The 23,022-nt window shown below is 46.3% G+C and overlaps 1 protein-coding gene across 4 annotated transcripts in view; it reads left to right on the top strand.

Annotated features, from left to right (window-relative positions):
- The first annotated feature begins 19,332 nt into the window (after nt 1-19,332).
- Nucleotides 19,333-23,022, top strand: part of ST6GAL1 (ST6 beta-galactoside alpha-2,6-sialyltransferase 1) — a 120,530-nt gene continuing 116,840 nt past the window's right edge. For 2 of the 4 annotated variants that reach the window (XM_043594634.1, XM_043594632.1), the window contains exon 1: nt 19,353-19,440. The gene's annotated coding sequence lies outside the window, so the exon portion shown is untranslated. Of the gene's footprint in view, nt 19,441-23,022 lie in introns of all 4 variants that reach the window. The other 2 variants (XM_043594633.1, XM_043594636.1) reach the window with 2 other exon arrangements.

Here is a 23,022-nt window from a genome sequence, read left to right as displayed (position 1 = left end):
CCACACTTCACACTATCAAATAGTCACATTTGGTGTTATCATCCTTGTATTCGTTTCCTAGGGCTGGTATAACAAAGTACCACACACTGGGTGGCTTAAAATGACAGAAACTTGTTCTCTCACATCTCTGGAGGGTAGAAGTCTGAAGTTAAGGTGTTGGCAGCGTTGGATTTTTCTCAAGGCACCGAGGGAGAATCTGTTTCACGTCCATCTCCCAGTTTTGGTCATTGCTGGAAATCCTTAACATTTCTTGGCTTGATTTGACTTGACCTCAGTCTCTACCTCATCTTTACACAGCCTCATTCCCTGTGTGTGCTTGTGTTTATGTTTACAAATCTCTTTTTACTTATAGGGCCACCCTGATCCCGTACGGTCTCTTTTAAAATTGATCACATTTGCAAAGAGCCTATTTTCAAATAAGGTCACATTTATAGATACGGGGGGTCAGGACATAAATATGTCTTTTGGGGAGCTACAATTCAATCCATAGCTACCACCTCATCTGGAAAATCTTTAAGAACTGGTAAACACAGGGGCACCTGGCTTGTTCAGTCAGTAGGGCATGTGACTCTTGATCTCAGGGCTGTAAGTTCAAGTCCCATATTGGGTACAGAGCTTAAAAAAAAAAAAAAGAATTGGTAAGTACATTGGTGAGCAAAATTTTTCCAAAAGTCTAATTTGTTGAAAGCTTTTATTTTTTATTATTATATAGTTTTTAGTGTTTATTTACTTTTGAGAGAGAGAGAGAAAGGGCGTGAGTAGGGGAAGAGCAGAGACACAGGGAGAAAGAATCGAAAGCAGGCTCCAGGCTCCGAGCTGTCAGCACAGAGCCGGATGTGGGACTTGAACTCACGGACTGTGAGATCATGACCTGAGCCGAAGTCGGACGCTTAACCGACTGAGCCACCCAGGCGTCCCTAAACCTCTCTTAGAGCAGGACCCTCACCTGGGCCCAGCAGGCTGTGTACTGACCCACGTGGATGCCGTGCTTGGATACACACAGTTTATTTAGACAAACAGAAGCTGAATGTCTCACTCTGGCCACTTCACATGCTCACTGAGCAACAAGTACATGGACTGGGGAGTCAGATTATCGGGGTTTCAATTCTGATTCCATGACTTGTTAGCTGTGGGTTGGTTAGTTAACTTCTCTGTGTTTTATTTCCTCTTTTGTAAAATGAGGCTGGTAATAGACTATACTTTATGGGGTTATGGATGGGATTAAATAAATTAATCCGTAAAGAGTCTAGAGCAGTAAGCATACGGTAAACATCTATAAATGTTTGCAACTATTCCTTGGTATCTGCCTCCTGTGCTAAGATTAAGGGGGGAAAAAGGCTGATAAAAACCATGAAAAGTTGGACCATCACATCTTAAGTTTAAATACCAGCAACTGATGGCCTGCTAGAAGATATGAGACTAATGCCATGCACTTCTTTCTGCCTCTTTCTCCCCTCTTACCAGTCTTTGCTGGTCAGTGTCATTTCTTAGTAAAGGTTATGACCATTCTGTTCCGTTCCATTCCATGCCATCACTTTTCTATTATTTAACTTTGCTTTTATATTTAAATGGATTGGATGCTCACCACCAGGGTTTTGGCCAGCGTTTTTGTTTCTGACTTGCTTTATTCTGATTTAACTCTTGAACAAGTAGAGTTTGTGTTTTCAAGACGGGCTAGTGCATGCATGCTATAGTCCTTGAGTTCTTGCATATTTGAGAATGTCTGCCTTTGAATGACATTTTGATGGGATGTAATGTTTTGAGGTCGCTTCTTTCTTTCCCTTGGAACTTTGCAGATATTACTCTACTGTCCTCTTTCATTGATCATTGCAGTGGAAAATCTGATTTCTCATTCTTATAGATGATTGGATTTTTTTCCTGGATAGCCAAAGAACTCTATTTTTTTTTTTTAACGTTTATTTATTTTTGAGACAGAGAGAGACAGAGCATGAACGGGGGAGGGTCAGAGAGAGGGAGACACAGAATCCGAAACAGGCTCCAGGCTCTGAGCTGTCAGCACAGAGCCCGACGCGGGGCTCGAACTCACAGACCGTGAGATCATGACCTGAGCCGAAGTCGGCCGCTCAACCGACTGAGCCACCCACGCACCCCAGAACTCTATTTTTTAATCCTTCCACTTAAGTTAGCAAGCATAAATATAAATATCTTTTTCTATCAATGTTGTTGGAAAACAGTACATCTTTTTGATTAAAAGGTTGAATTCTCACACTTTGGAGAAATTTTTCTCTATCATATTTTCCTGTATTACAGTTTCTTTCCTTAATTATTGCAACTCTTCACTCCTAGGACATCAATAATTTTCGTGTTAGATTGTCTTCGTCATCTATTCTTTAATTGCTTTAAATTTAATGTTCTTTCCTTCAATATTCATTATGACTATATAAAGTTTTCCATCCATTAAAATAATTTGATGTTTAGCCACATCTCTTATGTTGCATGTTTATTTTTGAAAGTGATTTGCTAGATCTGAATGAAGATTTTGCCTGACACTTTGTCTTTAACACTTTAATCTCCCTTTTAATCTCATGCTGTAATTTAGTACTTTTGTCTTTGTGTTCTTATTTTATTAAAGTCACATTCTTTTTTAAAAAATATTTATTTGAGAGAGAGAGATCATTACCTGAACTGAGAGCAAGAGTTGGATGCTCAACCAACTGAACCACCCAGGTGCCCCATAAAGTCATATTCTTTATTAGAATATATATGTCTGAAAAGTGATGAATTCACACAGTGTACCTCTGTTGCTTGGTTTGGGCTAGGTGTTCTTCCAGACTGGATTGATTTTTTTTTTTCTATGTGGAATGTTTTCAGAGTTTCTGTCCAATTTCTTTTTTATTTAGCCTGTGACTAACATGGATTATTTGGCTTGATATAAAATATGGGTGACTTCTTTTTGAAAAGCTTCCTATGTTATTGAAAACTCAGTTACCTTCCCATCAGAACTGTAGCTGGAGGGCTGCGGTGGGGTGCCTGCTGTCTACTTCTCCGTAGTTTCAGGACATGGGAGAGGGGTGGGTGGGACTGTGTGCAACTGTGCTTTTTCTGAGAACCATGAAAACATCCAGTTTCAGTACCCATGCCACCCAGCTGGGTGTGTATACCACTCCCATGGGCGTGCCCCCAACCTAGCACAGTGATGTGGAAACTGTCAAGTGCTGGTTCCCTTCTTCACTCCGTCATGGTCATGGTCATGGTCATGGTCATGGTCATGGTCATGGTCAAGGTCAAGGTCATGGTCAAGGTCATGGTCATGGTCATGGTCATGGTTCTGCGGTGGTGTATAGGGGCTTCTGCTCCCAAGTGTTTTCTTTGTGACTTTTTTCCAAGATGCCTTTTCATTTACTTGGTCATATTCTCTCCAAATGGGAACGGGGCGGGCCAGTTCCTGAATGTTATCAGGATTTTGCCATTTCACCCGGTTTCCTCCATACCACTTCTAGGGAAGGAATGATGAGATTACTTATGATGCTCTGGCACTGCCTCAGAATTCTTTGCTCCTGTCTTCCTTTGTTTTTTCTTTTCAACGTTCCTGGCATAAAGTTGAACTTCTTTCCTTGTTACTGCTGGTGGATTTTTAAAGATGTTTTTACTTTGCCTTCCTTTTGAAAGGATAATTTCAAGGAATATAGAATTCTTGGTTGCTAAGGGCCTCTTCTACCCTTCCCCTAGATGTTCCACTGTCTTCTGGGGCCCATTATTTCTAATAAGAATTCAGCAGTGACTCATATGACTTTCCCACTATGTGATGTATCTTCCCCAACACCCCCCCGCCCCCCCCACCCCCCCCACGCCCCCGCACCCGGCTGCTTTCAAAAGCTTCTCCTTACTTTTGTTTCCAGCAGTTTGACCGGGTTTGCCCATGTGTGTCTTTGTTTACACTTAATGCTGCTTGGGATTCACTGAACTTCTTGAATCTATAAATGTATGTCTTTCTATAAATTGGGAAATGTTGAAGCCATTATTTCTTCAAATATGTTTTTCTGGATCCATTCTCTCTTTCTTCCACTTTTAGAAATCAAATTACACACATGCAGACATTTTTTACATTATTCTACAGGTCCCTGGCACTCTGTTCATATTTTCCCATGTTTTTTCTTTCCGTTCTTCAGATTAGAAAGTTTCTATTGATCTAGCTTCAGCTTCTTTAACTCTTTTAGTTAAGTTCTTCCAGAAATTTATGATTTCACATATTGTGTTTTTCAGTTCTAGAATTTTCATGGGTTCTTTTAAGGTATAGTTTCTTTTTCTCATCGGTGATTTCCTGCCTTTCATCCATTGAAAGTATATTTTCCTTGACTTCACGGAGCAGAATTATAATAGCTGCTTGACAATCCTTTTCTAATCCTAACATCTGGATTATATTGGGGTTGGTGTCAGTTGATTGTCTTTTCTTTTAAGCCTGAAATTATATTCTCAGGTTCTTTGTATATTGACTCATTTTGCATTATATCATAGGCATATGAATTTCACATTATGGAGATTCTAGATCCTGTTGGAGTGCTCTGAGAATGTTGAGATTTTTGGTTTAGGAAGCAAATTAACTTAGGCAGATCCAAACTGCAAAACTGCCCTTTGGGGAGCAACCGAACTCAGCTCATTTCCCCTGTCTTTGGCTTGGTTACTTGGAGTCTGCTTTATCCTCAAGTGGTTTGGGATCTGGTCAGAGTTTACACACAGAATTTGGGGCTTTCTCTCTTTGGACCATTCCTTCCCAATATTTCCCCTTTCTCCTTGTTCTCCAGCATACTCTGTCCTCTGGTTCTTTAGGCCAAAAAGACTCTGGATTTTTTTGAAATTAAAGTTTGAGGCAACCCTCATGGCGGCGACTTCAGCCTGTTCACAGGCTGAAAACTACAAGCATAGGTAACTCCTTCCATGTCTTTCTAGCAAGATTTGACTCCCCTCCAGGTTCTGTTTGCTTCTGTTTAGTCTCTTGTGCCTTCAGATTGTCAGTAATTGTATTTGATCCTGAGTGTATAGCCATTATCTGTGGGAAAAGCATGGTCTGGTAGGTGCTTGTTAGAATTTACTGATAATTTCTTCACTGTTTTGTGGTTTTCACTTTTGCTGTTCATTGTGTTAAATGTGGGGAGAGAGAGATGTTCTAAGCTCGAGCTATTTTACCATCTTTACCCAGAAGTTCTTCTGCGCAAATGTCTTATCTTTCCTGAGCCTCAGGTCTGTTATCTGTAAAATGGGGGAACAGTCCCTTCTTTGTGAAGTTTTTGTAAGGGTGAAATGGGGTAGGGCAGATAAAGCTTTGCAGCCCAGTTCTTGGCAGTGTATAAGATTATTGCCATTATCAGGGTGCCTGAGTGTTTCAGTCGGTTACGCATCCGACTTTGGCTCAGGTCATGATCTCACAGTTTGTGGGTTTGAGCCCCGCGTTGGGCTCTGTGCTGATGGCTCAGAGCCCGGAGCCTGCTTCAGATTCTGTGTCTCCCTCTCCCTCTGCCCCTCGTCCGCTCGCACTCTGTCTCTCTCAAAAATAAATAAACACTAAAAAGAATTAAAAGAAAAAGATTATTGCCATTATCTTAGGTGTCAGTATCTCATCCCTAACTTAGTCCCTGGCGCATGAAAGGGGTAAATAATGATTGCTGAGTAAATGAATGAGACTCATGAAAATGGAAGAGAATGGATATAAGACATGGTGGAATTAGAGGGAAACTGAGGATAAGCCCCAAGACGGGCATTTTCTCCTTGAATGTGGGCATGTAGCAGACACACAGGCCTGTGGCCAGGTAGCTCTTCCCTCTGGCCAGGCTTCTATTTCACAAGGTGTTCTCTCTAACTCTGTGGTGATTCACTTGTACAAGCCGCAGCACGAGGCCAAGCCTTCAGAAGTAGGTGAAGAGTCTCCGTATCCCCACTTTTTGTACTTTCCAGGAGGCACAAGGGACTTTTTTGGGATTCTGGAGCCTGAGGGAATCCCCGGCCCTCCCCCGGTTTGTGAGCATTGGAAGAAATGGCTGAATGTTGCATTTGTGTGGAGCAATACCAGAGACAAAATGAAGAGGCCTGGGGACGGGGGAGGCCGCTCGTTGTCCAGACATGACAAGCGTGTTAACACCCTGACTTTAGGGAGGAGTGATTCTCCACACTGGAGGGCCGAAGTGCCAGCCCTCAGCAGGCAGGAACATGCTCCAAAATCATAATGGTGCTTCCCAGGGCAAAGGGGTCGGTCGGGGTGTTCGGGCACGGGCAGCGGCCATGCTTCCCCTCAGCTTCTGTGGGACCATCGTAACAGGACAGCAGTGTGAACAAGGCCCCGGGCCTGGGCACCTTGTTCACCTGAGAAATATACAAGACTTAAAAAATAATACTATTAGTTGTACTGGACACGTAAACACGGTTCATAAAAGGGTTCTATTCAAAGCCCCTTCCCCAGCCAAGCTTACAGACAACACTCACAGATGTCTGTACTTGGCCCTAACTCTTTGTTTTTCTAGGTCACGGTGCCACTCATTCTCAGAAAATAAGCTACCACTCCAGAACATATTCTTCTCTGGCTCGACCACAACTCACATCCTGGATGAGCCCCAGACAGATTCACCGCCGGCCCCCTCCTGCCCCCATAACTTGTCACCTCCTTCTCTATCTGACCAAGTGTCAACCCCCTTCCCACACAGCCTCCCCCAAGACCACAGCTACAACCCTCCCACATCCTACAAACCACTTAAGAGGCCCAGCCTAACAGAGACTGGGAGCCAACATCTCTCTTGATGTCTGGCCCCTCTCCTTCCTTCGAGAGTGAATAAACTCTGTCATGCTTGTTAGTCTACTCTGTGCAGTTCTTTGCTGTCCACATCACCGGCCACCCTAACAGTTAAAATGGCTAATTTTATATTTTACCATAACTAAAAACAAACACAATTATTAAAATAATGCGTACCCACTGTAGACAATTTGAAAAACTAAGAAAGATTAAATCTTAAAAGGAACAAAAGTATTCACATTCCTTCCTTCCAACATTTTGGTAATTTCCTTTCTTTTTATATGCAAATGGCATTTTTACTCAGCTGAGATTGTACTGTGTATAATGTGTGGTGGTTCTTTTGGACTCTTATAAATTTTTTTTTAACACTGCTTTATTTTTGATAGAGAGAGACAGAGCACAAGTGGGGGAGGGGCAGAGAGAGGGGGAGACACAGAATCTGAAGCAGGCTCCAGGCTCTGAGCTGTCAGCCCAGAGCCCGACACGGGGCTCGAACTCACAAACCTGAGCCGAAGTCAGACGCTTAACCGTCTGAGCCACCCGGGTGTTCCTGGACTCTTATAATCTGAGCATATTTGTTATTCACTCTTGTTTGAAAATACTTTAATGGATTACAAGTAATTTATTTTACAGATTTATCAAATTGTGTTTGACTGTCTCACTGGCCATGTAGGCTTTTTTCAATATTTTAAAGAAAAAAAAAACCACTTCAATAAACATCTTTAGATATTAAGTCTTTGTCTAAGAGAGCTTCTGAAAGTGTAAATATTTTTCTTCTCTTCCTGTTTCATCCTGCGTAGACCTCACACTTCCCCCGCCCCCGCCTTTTTTTTTTTAATGTTTATTTATTTATTTTGAGAGAGAGACAGTGCAAGCACGGAGGAGCAGAGAGAGAGAGAGGGAAAGAGAGAATCTCAAGCAGCCTCCGTGCTACTAGCTGTGGACCCTGACTCGGGGCTCTAACCCATGAACTGTGAGATCATGACCTGGGCTGAAACCAAGAATCAGACGTTTAACCGACTGACCCACCCCGGTGGCCCCTATCTCACACTTCCTTACATGCCTGGCTCAGGTCTGGCCCCTGCTAGGACACCTTCCCTGAGCACTTCAGCCTGCAAAAATCCCTTCCTTCTCTGATTCCGACTGCATTCATTCAATTTCGTTCCATCATTCATTCATTTATTCATTAAATATCACTTGATGGCATATTAAGGATATATATATATATACACACACACATATATATATATATATATATATATACACATATACACACACACACTCATCAAATACTAATTTCTTCTCTAATAATGTGGTTGCTAAGAATAATAGTCATGGTCATGTCCTTTGAGTATTTACCCTGTGCTGGCACTTCTTAAAGTACGTTACATGGATTAGCTCATTTCCTCTCTATAGTACTATCCATGCTTTACTATGGGAAAGTTGAGGCACAGAGAGATTAGGTCACTTGCCCAAGATTGCTCAGCTATTCCTTGAGTGACCTGGGATTCAATCCCAGTCCCTTTGGCTCCGGAGTCCATGAACCGCATTCACAGTTACAGGCGTTGCCTTAGTTGAACTCTTCTAGGGACCGGAGATGGAACAATGAATGAAGCAAGTATACTTCCTGTATGGCGGGGGCTGCCTAGGCCTGGGTGCCCCACTTAGCTCTGGATCATGAAAGTCTTGAGCTGTTCCCACATGGTTGTGCCTCCTGTGAGGCATGGCTTCTCCATCCTGTGAAGTCCTGCAGGGCTGGGGCCCTCGCCCCCCTGCCTTGCACCCCTGAGAGCCAGTGTGCTGGGAGTACTCGGTAATGCTTCTAAACCGATGGTTGGAAGGGTGAAAGAAATCTGAGCACCAAGAGACCAGATTCTGCTTTGGGCGCTGTCATCGTGCACCACAGGGGAGGTTTCTCTACCACTGTGTTTCCTCATGAGGGAAATGAGATAACCTTTGACATTCCGTGAATGTGGTAAAATCTCCCAGTAATACCTTATGTTTCTCTCACATGGTGATGAGCAACCCCTCGTACAAGACCTTCCCATTGCCTCTAGCCTTCTGATTCAGTCCAAGGCTGAAGAAAGTCTTCTCTCTGTTGCTTCTTCTTCAGTATGTCAGGTATGAGCAGGAATCTTTCAAAAACTAAGGAGCAGTGCTACTTTTCTCATGGACATGAGTTTATTTCATAAAGTAGGTGTCTTAATCTGTTCAGGCCGCTATAACTAAAATACCATAGGCTGGGTGGCTTGTAAGGAACAGAAATTTATTTGTCACAGTTCTGGAGGCTGAGAAGTCCACACTCAAGGCACCAGCAGATTCAGTATCTAGCAAGGGCCAGCTTCCTGGTTGATAGATGGTCCTCTTTTTTGCTGTGTCCTCGTGAGGCAGAAGGGGCATGGAGCTTTCTCAGGGAGCTTTTATAAGGACACAAACCCCATTCATGACAGCTTCAGTCTCACAACCTAATCACCTCCCAAAGGCCCACCTCCACTGGAATACCATCACCTCGGTCATTAGGTTTTCAACATGTGAATTTTGGAGGGACACTAACAGTAGGTAATTGCAGTTACAATGTTGAATTTTTACAAGTGATTAGAAGAAGAGAGAAGAAGGAGGCATTTTAAGTAAGACCAAAAGCGTTTCATGTTCTTTTCTGAATTTTTAAGTAAGACCAAAAGCGTTTCATGTTCTTTTCTGAATTGACCCTAGGGAAGTTAGTTGTTTACCTCCTTTTGATTGGGGTCATGTCTAATAAACATAAGAGCTACTGTATTTTGAGTAGCTATTTGGTGCACATAACAGCATTATTGCTGATCCTTCCTGCAATCTTTCACACGCTATACTTCATAGGCTCGGAGGGGTTAAGGGTCTTTCTTGAAGCCACCTGGCTAGTAAAAAGCACTGTAGAGATCATTCTCCATTTTGCTTGGTCCAAAAGCCTGCTGAAGAGCCACTGCCACATGGTCTGTTTCCTGTTTCCTGTTTCCTGTTTCCATAGATAAAGCCAGGAGGGACCCCCACTTCCATACCCCTGTGATTCTGGGTCCACATTTGGGGAATGGCGGAGAAAGAAGATCCTGAACTGAATCAATTCACACCTCTGAATCTGTTAAAGGATGATGTGTCCTGATTTGTGGATTTGTTGATATAAAACAGTGTTTCTATGAGATATCAAATGTTTATTTATTTGAAAGCATATTAAGAAAAAACAAATCTTGGGGCGCCTGGGTGGTTCAGTTGGTCAAGTCTGACTCTCAGTTTTAGCTCAGGGCATGATCTCAAAGTTTCATGAGTTCCAGCCCTGCAGTGGGCTCTGTGCTGACAGTGTAGGGCCTGCTTGGGATTCTCTCTCTCCCTCTCTCTCTGCCCCTCCACTACTCACACTGTCTCTGTCTCTCTCAAAATAAATAAATAAACTTAAAAAAAGAAAAACAAATCTCGGGGCGCCTGGGTGGCTCAGTCGATTAAACGTCCAACTCTCAGTTTCAGCTCAGGTCACGGTCTCATGGTTCGGGTCCTGTGTCGAGCTTTGCGCTAACAGTGGGGGGCCTGCTTGGAATTCTCTCTCCCTCTCTCTCTGCCCCTCTCCCAGTCTCTTTCTCAAAATAAATAAATAGACTTAAAAACGACCTCATATAGTTGTATATTTAATGAACAACAACAACAAAAAACCACAGTCCTGGGAAATTCTACAAGTGTTTCTAAGACTTTCGAGAAGAAGGAGATGGTTTGGGACTCAAGCCTTCCTGCCGAAGCTCAGGCTGGAGTTAGACCTTAGGGGAGGGGTCGTGTTCACTCAGGCAGAGCGAGATGAAGAGGACATTTCAGAGAAACGAAAAAGTATAAACAAGTCAGAGATGATGGAGAGATGAGTCAGACCAACCTCACATCACTCCACTTCCAAGGAAAAACTGATGTGCACAGTGGTTAAAGAGTGGCTTTGAAATCATGTACGTGTTGGTTCAGTCCCCAGCTCTGCCACTTACAAGATATGTGGCCTTTGGCCAATTATTCAAACTCCTTAAGCCTCAGTTATCTCGTTTCCAAATGCTGCTAATGACGTGCACGCACAGGGTCTTTGTGCGGATTAGCTGTGGCAGAGCTCAGTTCCCGGTTCTGTGGTTTGAGGAGGTCGTTATTATCTCTCAGATCATCTGGGAATATCCAGATCCTAATCTTAACATGTTCCATTTCACCTCAGTAATCAATAACTGAGAACTATCACTTCTTTTAGCTCATGAGATCTCGGAAGCAGTAATCCCTCCTTACCCTCTGTGCCAAAAACGCTGAAGTGAAGGAAATGTATCGTCAGGGGTCTATGGTCACACAAAGCTACCTCAGATGAGTGACTTCCTTCTTCCCAGCAGAAACAAGAACATTCCACGAGGCTTCTGGCCATTCTTTACCACCTCCATTTATCACCTGATATGTTTTTCTTAGCCCTTTGAAGAGACAGGCTGAAAACCCAGCCTAATGATCCCTGACCACTATGAAAAGTCGGAAAATAATGAGCAAGGCCTGATTTCTCTCAGGCACCTCGTTATGGGAGGCTGGACCGTAGAAGTTTCTGCTTTTTAAGTCTTTGGTTCTCTCTCTATTTTCTGGGCTGCCTGTGGCCTCTTATTAGCATCTATAACAGAGGCAGAAGATGTCAGCGCTAGTCCAAACTTTGCCACTTATTAGCTGGCTCATTTTTGGCAGGCCATTTGAGTCTCTAAGCCTCAGTTGATTTATCTGTAAATTAGACCTCAATTGAAAGGTGTATAGGAAAGTGCTTTGGGAGTCCTCTATGTGAGGAACACATTTTAAAGGGAGTAGATTAAAATCAAGCAGGTGCACTCTGCCCCTTTCTTCTTAACCCAACCATGAGTCCCAGATTCTACAAATAAAAATCTCTCCTGTGTAGTTCACTCTGAATGTGAACTTAGGAACTTTGTGTCTATTTTGGGCAAGGAAATGAGTTTCCTAACTATCCATCCTTCCTGTGAGTTCGAGAAAGGCCTCACAGAGGAATTGGCCAAAGAGGTGTGATAGAAGGTATCTCGTGCTCCCTGCAATTACAGCTCGTTTGATAGGACCCCAAGCCAATGTGATACAACACTTTAAACACCATGGTATATATTTAGTACAAGTGTCTGTACCTCACCTCCTCCAAACTCTAGAAACACACACACATTTTCCACGTAAGCGGGCCTACCCTGGTGTCCCTGCCTCCTGGATGGAGTCATTCTAAGGCCTTCAAGTCATGACTTTGTGGTGCTCTGAGCCATTTAGGTTGAGAGGTACAGGCTGTAATTATCATTATAGACCACCTACTTGCTAATTGAACTTGACAGTTGAGTGCTTTATGATGTCATTGAAGAAGGACTGTAATGGAAAATGTGACATTGTTCAGAGGCTACTTCCTGCTCCGAACCTCATCGGTGCTTCCTCAAATGCCTATCTGATTGTCCACACATTTAGGCCTTAGCAGGGCTGGTTATGGATTAATTCAAATCACCAATCCCCACACCCACTCCTGACAGGGTAAGGCTGCAACTGTATACCCAGGTTTCTCATGGTATAAAAGGTTTTGCGTTGTACCCTATACAAAGAGGGGCTGGAAAGTTGATGCAGCTTTGCAGGAGACATTTGAACTTTAGGAACTATCTCAGTGATGGGAAATGTGGCCTTTCCCAAAAGGTTATTGTCCAGCTGTTTGTAGCCCATTAACTATAGGTGATGAGAGTCAGCAAGAATGTGGCTGAGGCTGCAGCCCTGTCTGAGCCATCTGAACCTCACAATTCCTTGGCAAAGGGTCCCTCACTCAGGACAATATCGGGAGAGAGGGCTCCCCTGGCCATGCAGCACTCCTATACTTAGGCATGGTTGGTGGCTTTTTAAAATTTTTTTTTAAGTTTATTTATTTTTGACAGAGACAGAGTGGGAGCAGGAGCTGGGGAGGGGCAGAGAGAGAGAGGGAGACACAGAATCTGAAGCAGGCTTCAGGCTCTGAGCTGTCAGCACAGAGCCCGACACTGGGCTCGAACTCACAAACTGTGAGATCATGACCTGAGCTGAAGTTGGACACTCAACCGACTGAGCCACCCAGGCGCCTCTCTTCTGTGAAATAGGCGTTCTTGATCAAGTCCTCTCCATAAGGGCGTGAAGGAAGACTGGCCGTCTCTGTATTTCCTACTGCATTGGTCCTTTGAAATCAGGCGTTTTGTAATCCCTGTCCACATAAGTGAACCATAGAGATATGTCATGGTGAAAATTCACTCCTCACATAACAAATGTGATATTTTTGTAACTGAATAAAGCTCCTTGAGATTCAGTCTTGTCTCTTGTTCGTCTTGGTGTCCCCTTTTTGTCTCTGTGTTCCCTGATCTAGCCAAGACCCTTTCCTGGTGCACAGAGCTCAACAAATGTTTGCCATAGAATTAAATGTCATCTCTTCAAGGTGACTGGATACCTCCTTCCAAGGAGAGTTTTTCTCCTGGGTTATTTATCCTGAATTTCTCAATATCTTATCTTGGCATTCGAATTTTTCCACAGCAGAGTTTCAATCCGCCTTTCCTCCACTAATGCATGCAGTAAATGGTTTATAGGACTATCTGTAATAGTGGAAAAATTGAAAACAATCTTACTGTCCAGCTGCAAGAGAATAGCTGAATAATTTATGATGTGACCACATATACCATAGATTGCTAACAGCTACTACTTAGCGCTTACCATGCCATTTATTATTCTAAGCACTTTTCATGTAATTAACTCATTTAATCTTTAGAACTACTCTGTGAGGCAGATACTATGAACCTCATTTTACATGTAGGGAAATGGAGCCAGAGGGGTAAATTAACTTGCCCAAGGTCATGTAACCGGGAGGTGGCAGAATCAGGATTCAAACCCAGGCAGCCTGACTCCAGAGTCAGTGAGTCAGTTTAGCCCCTAAACTGTCTCTCATACAGCCAACAAATAGTGCACTAAACCACTAACAACTTGCCTAAGAATGTCTGCCTTGCATCTAATAAGGGCTAGAGGGAATGAATACATGTATTATTATATACATACAGGAAATGTTTGTTATGCTTTAAATGGGGGACAAAAGCTGGATATCATTTTTATATATCATGATCTCAGCTATGAAAACTTGTAGAAAAATGCATGGCAAATAACTGGAAGAAAATAGGCCAAAAGGTTAATTCTGCCTGTGGCTGATGGGCTGACAATATCTTCCTCCCCCTTGCTTCTTTGTACTTGTCTGACTTTTCTAAATTTCCTAAAGCAAGTTTGATCTATAAAATTAGGAAAAAAAAAAAACCAAAACAGAGACAGGTTTGGGAGAAATCACCAACAGGCATGGGATAGTTTCTTTTTCCCCTCAAAACATTTGTTAATTTCAAAGACATTTCCTTGACCCACACACTCTCTTGCAAGAAGCCTGACCATTATTTGTGGGTTATTCAGAAGGTCATCCTCAGGTAATAAATACACAGGACTTTGCACTTTTGTTCTGATACAAGTCACTTGAGAGAAGCCAATTTCCTGGATCTTTTTGAAGGAATTTATTACAAGTTTCTTTGATTTCTGAGTCCTTTCGTCCCTGCACTTCCTTCCATTGCTGGTGACTCGGTCTCCTGGGCATGGCTTGAGTCTTGCCCTGGGGCACCAGGGCGACAGTTTTGGCAGCTGTAGCTGGGGAAGTGTTACTGACAGTTTGATGGGCTTGTCCAGGCATTTGCAGCCCTGGGCCAGATGTGGTCTGAAGGAAAGAGGCCTAGGTTTCAAGGTGCAGCTCAACACTCACTAGTGGACTTTAAGCAACTCACTTTATCTCTGAGCCTCAGTTTTCTCAGGTTATTCTGACTCTGAAAAGGGCTCAGGTGGGATAATGTATATGCAATCCATTTGTAAATGTAAAGATCTATATTCATGGGCATTGTCTTTTTTTTTTTTTTTTTTTTTTTTGCGGCTTCCTACTCTTTTTCTCACATCTTTTGGGGTCACTGAGAGAGGCTAGTTAAAATTAAGGGAGACCCCTAGAGGGAAGGACTTGGGAGGTGGGAGTGGGGGGAGCTGGAGGAGTATTATAGGAGGGAGAGGGATGCTGAGGTAGGCCTCTGTAGAAATGTGTGAAGGTGATGTCAGGAGTGGAATTCAGAAAAAGGGATGTTGTAAGTGGATATCTAGGAAGCCTTGCATCTTGATGTTTGTTGTGACACCACTTTGTCTCCTTAAGAAACCTGCAGGGAAGACCTCTCTGGCTTTTTAATGTTCCTAGCGTGAGATTTATAACCATACCCTTGCCTTCTATACATTAATTTCATGCTAAGATTGGCCTTCAGGCGACAACAGGAAGAGTCGCCTAAGAAGACTTAGGTACACCAGGGTTCTAGAATGATACCCCTCCCCCAGGTGAGGATTAAGTGAGAACATGCACATAGGCTGCCTTGCACCCAGTAGATGTTCAATCCATAGCAATTTGTGTTAATTATTTGGACCAAAAGATATTTTGCTAAAACACAAGTAATTTGAGAATTGGGACTTGGTTTCTCCTCATATCTCCTGGGACAAGGCTGGACACTGAAGCTGACTGGGTGAAGTGTAGTCCAATGAAAGCTTGTCCACCATGACATGCCCATTTCCAAGCCCACACCTGCTTACACAATGCCCATATCTAACGCTGAGGTCTTGAGGCTGCAAGGCCACTGCCTGCTGTACGAGGCACGGTCAGCCCAGCCATTTCCCTGTCTTGTGGCTGTAGTCCTTCCAAGGGGCCCATCTCTAGTGTCCAGCCTCTGCCCCTAGTGTTGTTCTCCCAGACATGCTGTTCCCCTATTTGTTTTGTGACTTGGGTTCCTTAGACTTCGCTGCGCATAGGTATCTTTATCCTTGAAGCTGAGAGCACTGAAGTCTAAGGTAGGGGGCGCAGGTAGACCACACGGCAGTTCCTTTAGCCCTCAGTCCGCCCTTATACTGGACTGTGGGTGTTGAAAGCGTGCAGAGAACTATGGACGCCATCGAAGGTTCTACATGAGCATCTGGAGAAAGATGAGGCAGAAGGGTTTGGGAAGATATTTTCAGCCTCCGGTGCTTTCCTTATTCCTTATAAGACTGTGCAATACCACCATCTCCAATTTAAGAGTGCTAGAAACAGCATGTCTGTGAGCGGCTCACTGTAAGTGAACATTATAAAGTAGGGCATTATTTGTATTAGCCAGTAAACCGCCTAAAATGATGACTAAGAAAGGCATTACTTAAAATATTATTCACGGGCAAAGACTGAGGTCATGGGGGTGGGGAGCTGAGGTAGTGTCCAGAGGGAAATTAGGTGTTTATATTTCTAAGAAAAATAACCTGTCAAGTCAGGGGCCCTAGAGACAATACATGAGGAAGCCTCATAGGATGGAGAGGACAGGTCCATCCCTCTCCTGCCTCTCATCTATAGGTCAGAAGACCCCAACTGCAACCTTGGGGGAGGGGCCCCCAAAGGGAGTAACTCCACAGCTGCTCCTTCCCTGGACATCTTCCAGGGATATCTTCCCTACCTGTCCACGCATCTACCTCACAGCCCCGGAAACTTCTTGGGGGCATCTGGGTGGCTCAGTTGGTTAAGGGTCTGACTCTTGGTTTTAGTTCAGGTCATGGTCTCATGGTTCCTGAGATGGGGCCCCGTGTTGGGCTCTGTGATGACAGCTCAGAGCCTGCTTGAGATTCTCTCTCTCCCTCTCTCTCTGACCCTCCCCTGCTTGTGCTCTCTCTGTCTCTCAACATAAATAAAGTAAAAAAAAAAAAAAAGTAACTTCTTGGGCTTTTCATGTCATCTGTGGTCACTTTGGCCCTGTAAGCCAAGAACACGGAGTGAGCCTCTTGCTTTGTTTTCTCTGTAATCTGGCTGTAGTTCTTCTTATAAAGAGTCATATGGAGTGGGAAGGGAGCTAAAAAAGTCTCTCCTCTGTTTCTTGTTCTTCATTCTTCTCTCTCTTTTTTTTTTTTTTTAACGTTTTATTTATTTTTGAGACAGGGAGAGACAGAGCATGAACGGGGGAGGGTCAGAGAGAGAGGGAGACACAGAATCTGAAACAGGCTCCAGGCTCTGAGCTGTCAGCACAGAGACGGACGCATGGCTCGAACTCACGGACCGTGAGATCATGACCTGAGCCGAAGTCGGCCACTTAACTGACTGAGCCACCCAGGCGCCCCATTCTTCTCTTTTCTTAAAGTTTGTTTGTTTTTTATTTATTTACTTACTTATTTACTTATTTATTTATTCATAGTAATCTCTCTACTCTATACTTGTGGGGCTCGAAGTTACCACTTCCAGATCAAGAGTGGCATACTCTTCTGATGGAGCCAGCCCGGCGTCTCCTTGTTCTTGAGTCTTAAGCAGTGTTGACATAAAAGTGATACTGAGGAAGGAAATGATTAAGGTTCTCCACGCATGTGGAAAAGGGTTCAAATTCCAGCTCTTTCATTTCCTTGGTGACTTCAATTTTCTTATTCATACGATAGGGTAAGGCCCCCACATATGGTATGAAAAGGAGAGGCAATATAATAAACAAATTGCTTTTGCTCCCCAAATCGTAGGTATTATTTGCATGTCCTCTTTTTTCATTCCTGCTGTCATTGCCCCAGCTCCTATTATATCTCCACTGATGGCAGCTTGCAAACTGGTCTCTGTGCCCCACGCTCGCAGTCTCTGCTCCTGCCATCCACTTTCCAGGAAGCTGGCAGAAAAATCAGTGTAAAACACAAGGATGCATGCCATGCCCCTGGATGAAATCTTTTAAGAGCTTCCAATTTTCTCGGAATAAAGTCTGAAATCTCCAAGATGGCATCCTCCCAGAAGTAGTCTCATGAGTTTGTCTTCTTTCACTCACTCACGTTACGGTTACCGTTAGGAGCACCTTTCAAATGCCAGATACTAAGCCAAAGGCTTCATACAGGTCATTTCACATAATCCTGAAGACAACACCATCATTAATATCTCCATGATACAGAAGAGGAAAGAGGCTCAAAAGAGGCTCGGAGAGGAGCGCCTGGGTGGCTCAGTTGGTTAAGCGTCAGACTTTGGCTCAGGTTATCATCTCACTGTTCCTGGCTTCCAACAGAGCATGGCATGGCACTCTGCAATGACGGTGGGGAGCCTGCTTTGGACCCTCTGTCCCCTTCTCTCTCTGCCCCTCCCCTACTCTCTCAAAAATAAATAAACATTAAAAAAAAAAAGAGGCTCAGAGAGGCTGAGGGACCCAAACCCATACTCAGCTGGTTGGTGGTAGAGATCTGAATTCACTCTGTGCGGCACCTCCTGGAACTGGAGCTCCGTGGACCCAGCAGCGACGCTTCCTCAGCAGCCGGCCAGCCAGCAGCCTAGCAGGAGGGGAAGGGAGGTAGCAATACCTGGAAGAAGGGTGTTGAGGGATGAGAGGAGGATGTGACCTCCCCTTTCCCAAGTTGAGTTGGTGGTGGGGAGTGGTCACCTCAATTTGGAGACAGAGTTCTGTGTCAGGGCTTCAGGCGCTGGGAGTGTTCCCCACACTGTGTGTTCCCAGAGGGCCCAAATGACTTCCACTCCCCCTTTCCCTCCAAGTACATAGTCCCGTGCCAAGTGGGTGCTCAAAACTCAGTTGGGTGATGATTGTTGCCGCCGGTGGTTCCATTCTCTCTATGGGAACTGGAGTGGTGGCCCAAGGCCCTCCTGTGGGGCGGTTTTCTGTCTCAGCGCCCCCCGGGGCACCGGGGATGGTCCGTATACAGCGGTGACACCTGCTCCACAGGCGGTGCACGCCTTCCCCTAGCAGCCCCAGTTCAGCCCCAGTGAAAGGAAGGAACTTCGCTCCCTTCAACACCGCACCTGAGGCCTCCCGTCCCGCCAGCCTGCAGGCAGCTTGGGGGCCACACTCCTCTTGTATCTGCAGTGTTTGTGAGCACCTAGCACATGCTACGCCCGGTGTTGGGCAGGATCGGGTCAAACCCCGTGAAAGAGATTTTGCCGTTTTATATGCTACATAAGAAGCGTTCAGAGACGTTAAGTGACTTGCTCAGTCACACAGGCAGTCGGTAGCGGAGCCAAGATTTACAGTTCCCGCTCCTGAGGACAGAAAGCCTGTGAGTGTAGCATTCGACCCTCCGGGACCTGGGGCGTGGTGGGGAGAGCCGGCATTTGGGGATCCCGGCCCTCCGCGTCGCCCCTCCCCTCGTTCCTCCTTCCGCCTTCCTCGGTGGCGGTGGCGGTGGGGGGTGGTGGAAGCGGGGTCCCCGCATCACGAGGTGCCCTAACCCGGCACCCCTAACCCGGAGGCCCGCCCGCGGGCGACCCCCGGAAGGCCAGGCCAGGGTGTCTGGGGCGCCGTGCGACCGGGGACCCACCCCGTCGGCCCGACTATTTGCATAACGGAGACCTTCGCTTCCCCCGCCCCTCCGCCGCGCTCTTCTTCCCTCCTTCGCCGTCCCCTCCACCCCTCAGCCCCAGTCCCCCGCTCCTCCCCAGCAGACCCTCCTGCCGGGACCTGGCGCCGGGCTCCCAGCTGCCGGGCTCCCCTGCGGCCGCGGCGCGCGGAGACGGCCGGCACCTGGGGGAGGGGAGTGCGGGGCCGGGCCGGGCCGGGGAAGACATCTGGGGCACTGCCGGGCGCTAACAAAGGGAGCGGCTGCGGGCCGGCGAGGGCGCGGAGCGGGCTGACGGGCCGCAGCCCCGGCGGCCGAGCGCTCAGCGAGTGAGTAGGGGTGCGCAGGGCGGCGGCGCGGCCCGGGGCCCGGGAGGAGGCGTGTGCGAAGGGGCACGGGAGGGGAGCGGGGCGGCGGGGCGCGCGGAGCCGGTGCCCAGCGCCGCCTCGGCAGTCTCGCCGGCCGGCTGGCCACCGTGGGGCCGGGGTGTCTCTGGCTTTCTCCCGGCCCGGGGACCGCCTTGGCTTTCCCCCGGGGCTCCGCGAGTCTGCGGACCCACAACAAACCCACGTGCGCTCGGCCCCCGGGAGCCCCGCTTCCCGCACCGCGCCACGGGTCAGGTGCGGGACGCCCCGCGCGCTCCGGGTTCCTGCGCATTCCCGCCGCTAGATTTAAGGACCGGGAAACTGAGGCCTGCGGCGGGGGTGGGGGCTCAGGCACCACAACAAACGCACGTGCGCTCTGCGCGGGGATCCCGGCGCCCGGCTGGCCGCGGAACGGCCGCCCTGCGGAACCGGGCCATTGTCTCAAGCCGCGGGGGAGGGAGAGGCGCTAGGGACGCCGCTGGCCAGAGGAGGACGACAGACACATTGAAAAGGTACCACTTGGCCCTCAGGCCAAACTGCCAGTCTGCCAAAAGGGGAAAACAAAACACGAAAGCGGCTACAAAAAGCTTTGCCCCAGGCCGAGAGCCTGTCCCCGGCCGTGGTGCATTACTGGATGTGACCAGGGCAGCCCCTCACTTCCAGCGCACCGGGGGTTGAATTAAGGGCCCATGGGTCCCTCTCCAAAAAAAGACCGTGCCTAGTGCACCATTGTCCCTGCACTCAGGCGACTGCCCCTGCTGGGAGATGGCGAGCGCCTCCCCAGCCTGCAGAAACAATAGTCCAATTTAAACAGCGCCCAGCGCGGTCTTGGTCTTCTCGGCCCTTTGCTTGAGCTTTGCCTTGTAGGTCCTTGCGTCTGGCACTGGCCCCTTTTGGCTTGAGACTCGCTTTGCGTTTTTAGTTTTTACAGGCGAGGCCAGCCGAGGCCTCTTGTTCTGGGTAGGGACGCTCTTATCTTGGGTTAGATCAGTTTGAGAGAAATTCCGAGGTCCAGATAAGAGGGCTCCTGTTTGTTTTGTTTTTGCTTTGCTTACATGTGCTCTGCTCACCTTGGCAGGTTTTGGTTCATCAGACCTGCTCGGGCAGCCGTGAAGTGGGTGGGTGGGTGCATTGGCCTGTTAGGGAATGGTGCTGGTGCAGAAGTAAGACCCTAAGGTTGCTGGAGTGGGGGGTGGGGGTCGGGGTGTGCAGGCATGGAGGCACCGCTGCTAGAGTGCTCTTGCTGAGCTCACTGGCCGCCGGTCCCTCTGGAGGTTAAACCTGTCCCTGGGGAGAACTGGAGGGCCTTCAGCTCCAAGCCACTGTTACTGAGGATCTAAAGAGGATCTAGGGAACCCTCTTATTTTACAAGCGGGTAATGTTGGCCTAGAAAATGCCTTGCGGGAGTTTAAACCAGTGAAATGGGAAAGAGAATTTGAGTATGGGTCTCCCAATTCTCACACTGCCCCTGGCCTTGACAGCCCCCAAAGGCACAACCAGGTGAGTCTAAAAATCAGTGGCCTTAGAACAGAGTTAAACAAAGAAAGTAATTCAGATGGAAAGCCGCACCCTTCCATTATCTCTTTTAAGAGTTCTTATTCATTTGGGAAAAGATAGATTTAGTAATTCTTTACTCTTCTGCTAGCCTTTCATAAACTTTGGTATTTTTCTCTTCTCCCTGTCCCTTTCCCCTCAATTTGGAATAGGGCCAGATATGGGGACTTAGATATTTGCCTCTCATCTCTGTGCCAGGAAGCCTTTGTTTGGGCCTAAGCATTAGGCTTAGTGTCTCTTAGCAAGCTACTCCTGAGCCACTTGTGGGAGAACAAGGCATTGTTTTCATTGATTTTATTTAATTAAATTCTTTTTGAGAGTTCCACGGAAGTAGCTGCCTATTTTTGTATTTGGCAGAGGAAAAGTTAGAAAACAAACAAACAAAAAAAAAACAAAAAACCCAAAAACAAAACAAAAAAAAAACAACAAACCAAAGAACCAAAACAAAAAACCAAAAAAATAAAAATTTAAAAACCCAACAACAAATACTTGGAGTCCGGGTTTCCCCAAAGCTAATGTGCTGTTTTGTCCTGTCCCTGTTATCTCCTAGCTACACTTGTTTCTTTTCTTAGGGTTTCTAGAGCGTTTCATTTTTGTGGTAATTCCACTGGGCACTTGAGTATAGCTTTCTTATCGGGATGCTTGCCTTATAAGGAACCTTAGGAATCATCTGGCCAGACCCTTTTATTTTCCAGATGGGAAAACTGAGGCCCAGAGAGGAGAAATCACTTGCCTAAGGACATGCAGCAAGGTGTCTGCTTTTAATTTCTCTTTGTGCGTAAAAGGAAAACCGTTGCATCAAATGAGTTGTTGTTGGTACCCCAGAGTAAAGTCAAAGTTATGATGGTTGTTATAACGACACTCTTTAAGTCTGAGAATGAATTCCTTAAGGAATTAAATAGGTGTTGGTTATGGTACAGAGCCATGGATCCCTATGGTAGATATGGTGAGGAGTATTGCAGTTATCATTGGGGATCACTTTTCTGTAGTGTTTACTAAGTGATTCACTCCACCCTTGCCCTGGCCTCCTACATGTTCCCCTGCTATTGCTTGCTTCCCCAGTGGGGACCTGCTTTGAACATAATCGTAAAGCAAAAGGCAGCAAGAAGCCAGAAGACAGAGACCCCACTTAGCTTTCTGTGCTATTAACCTTCCTGGGCTCCAGTTCCTCACTTCCTTGGACAGTGAAAGTCCTTCCTGCCCAGTCTCTGCACAGGCTGTTCCAGGGGAGTGGAAGATGCTTAGGCCTTAGGATCAGAGGAGTTTGGGTCAGCTCTTCTGTGTCCTGTGTTCCTTGAGAATATGATTGTTTAATGTGAAGGGAAGGATGGGTATGTATATCCTGGCGTTGTTGTGGGTATCCAGCCATGTGACACATGCTTATGCCTGCTCAGACCTCTTGGCAGGCTCCGGTGCTCACCGGCTTTTTAAGTGGCAGAGGATGTTGGTGGGAGAATAACCCCATAGAGTAAGCCCTCTACTCAAATTAGGAGACCCTACCTAATTAACAAAGAGGGGTGAATGCCTGCCACATTGTAAAGGGGGCCTTTGGAGAGTTGTAAAGTTTGTGTGATTCTAAGGTAATTAAACCTAGTAAGAAACAAATAAAAAACAAAGCTGTGCAGTCTAAAGTGATGGCATTCATTCATTCTGTGTTGCTGACAAACAGGCAGGCTAGGGCTGGGGTTTGGTGTTGACCTGGAGTTACAGAGAAGCCCTCCCACCCTTTTTTTAAAATGGATGCAGAACACATTTGGATCTCCCCTCAGAAGCTGTCTTCAGAGGGGCACCTGGGTGGCTCAGTTGGTTAAGCATCCGACTCTTGATTTCGGCTCAGGTCATGATCTCAGGGTTCCTGGGATCAAGCCCTGTGTTGTGCTCTGTGTGCTGACAGTGCTGAGCCTGCTTGGGATTCTCTCTCTCCCTCTCTCCCCCTGCCCTGGTCATGCTCCCAGGCACATGCTCTTGTTCTCTCTCTCTCAAAAATAAATA

The sequence above is a fragment of the Prionailurus bengalensis genome, chromosome C2, assembly GCF_016509475.1.
Source record: "Prionailurus bengalensis isolate Pbe53 chromosome C2, Fcat_Pben_1.1_paternal_pri, whole genome shotgun sequence".
NCBI classification, from domain to species: domain Eukaryota; kingdom Metazoa; phylum Chordata; class Mammalia; order Carnivora; family Felidae; genus Prionailurus; species Prionailurus bengalensis.
The sequence above is the reverse complement of the archived record's forward strand: the minus strand, read 5'-3'. Positions and strand labels throughout refer to the sequence as shown.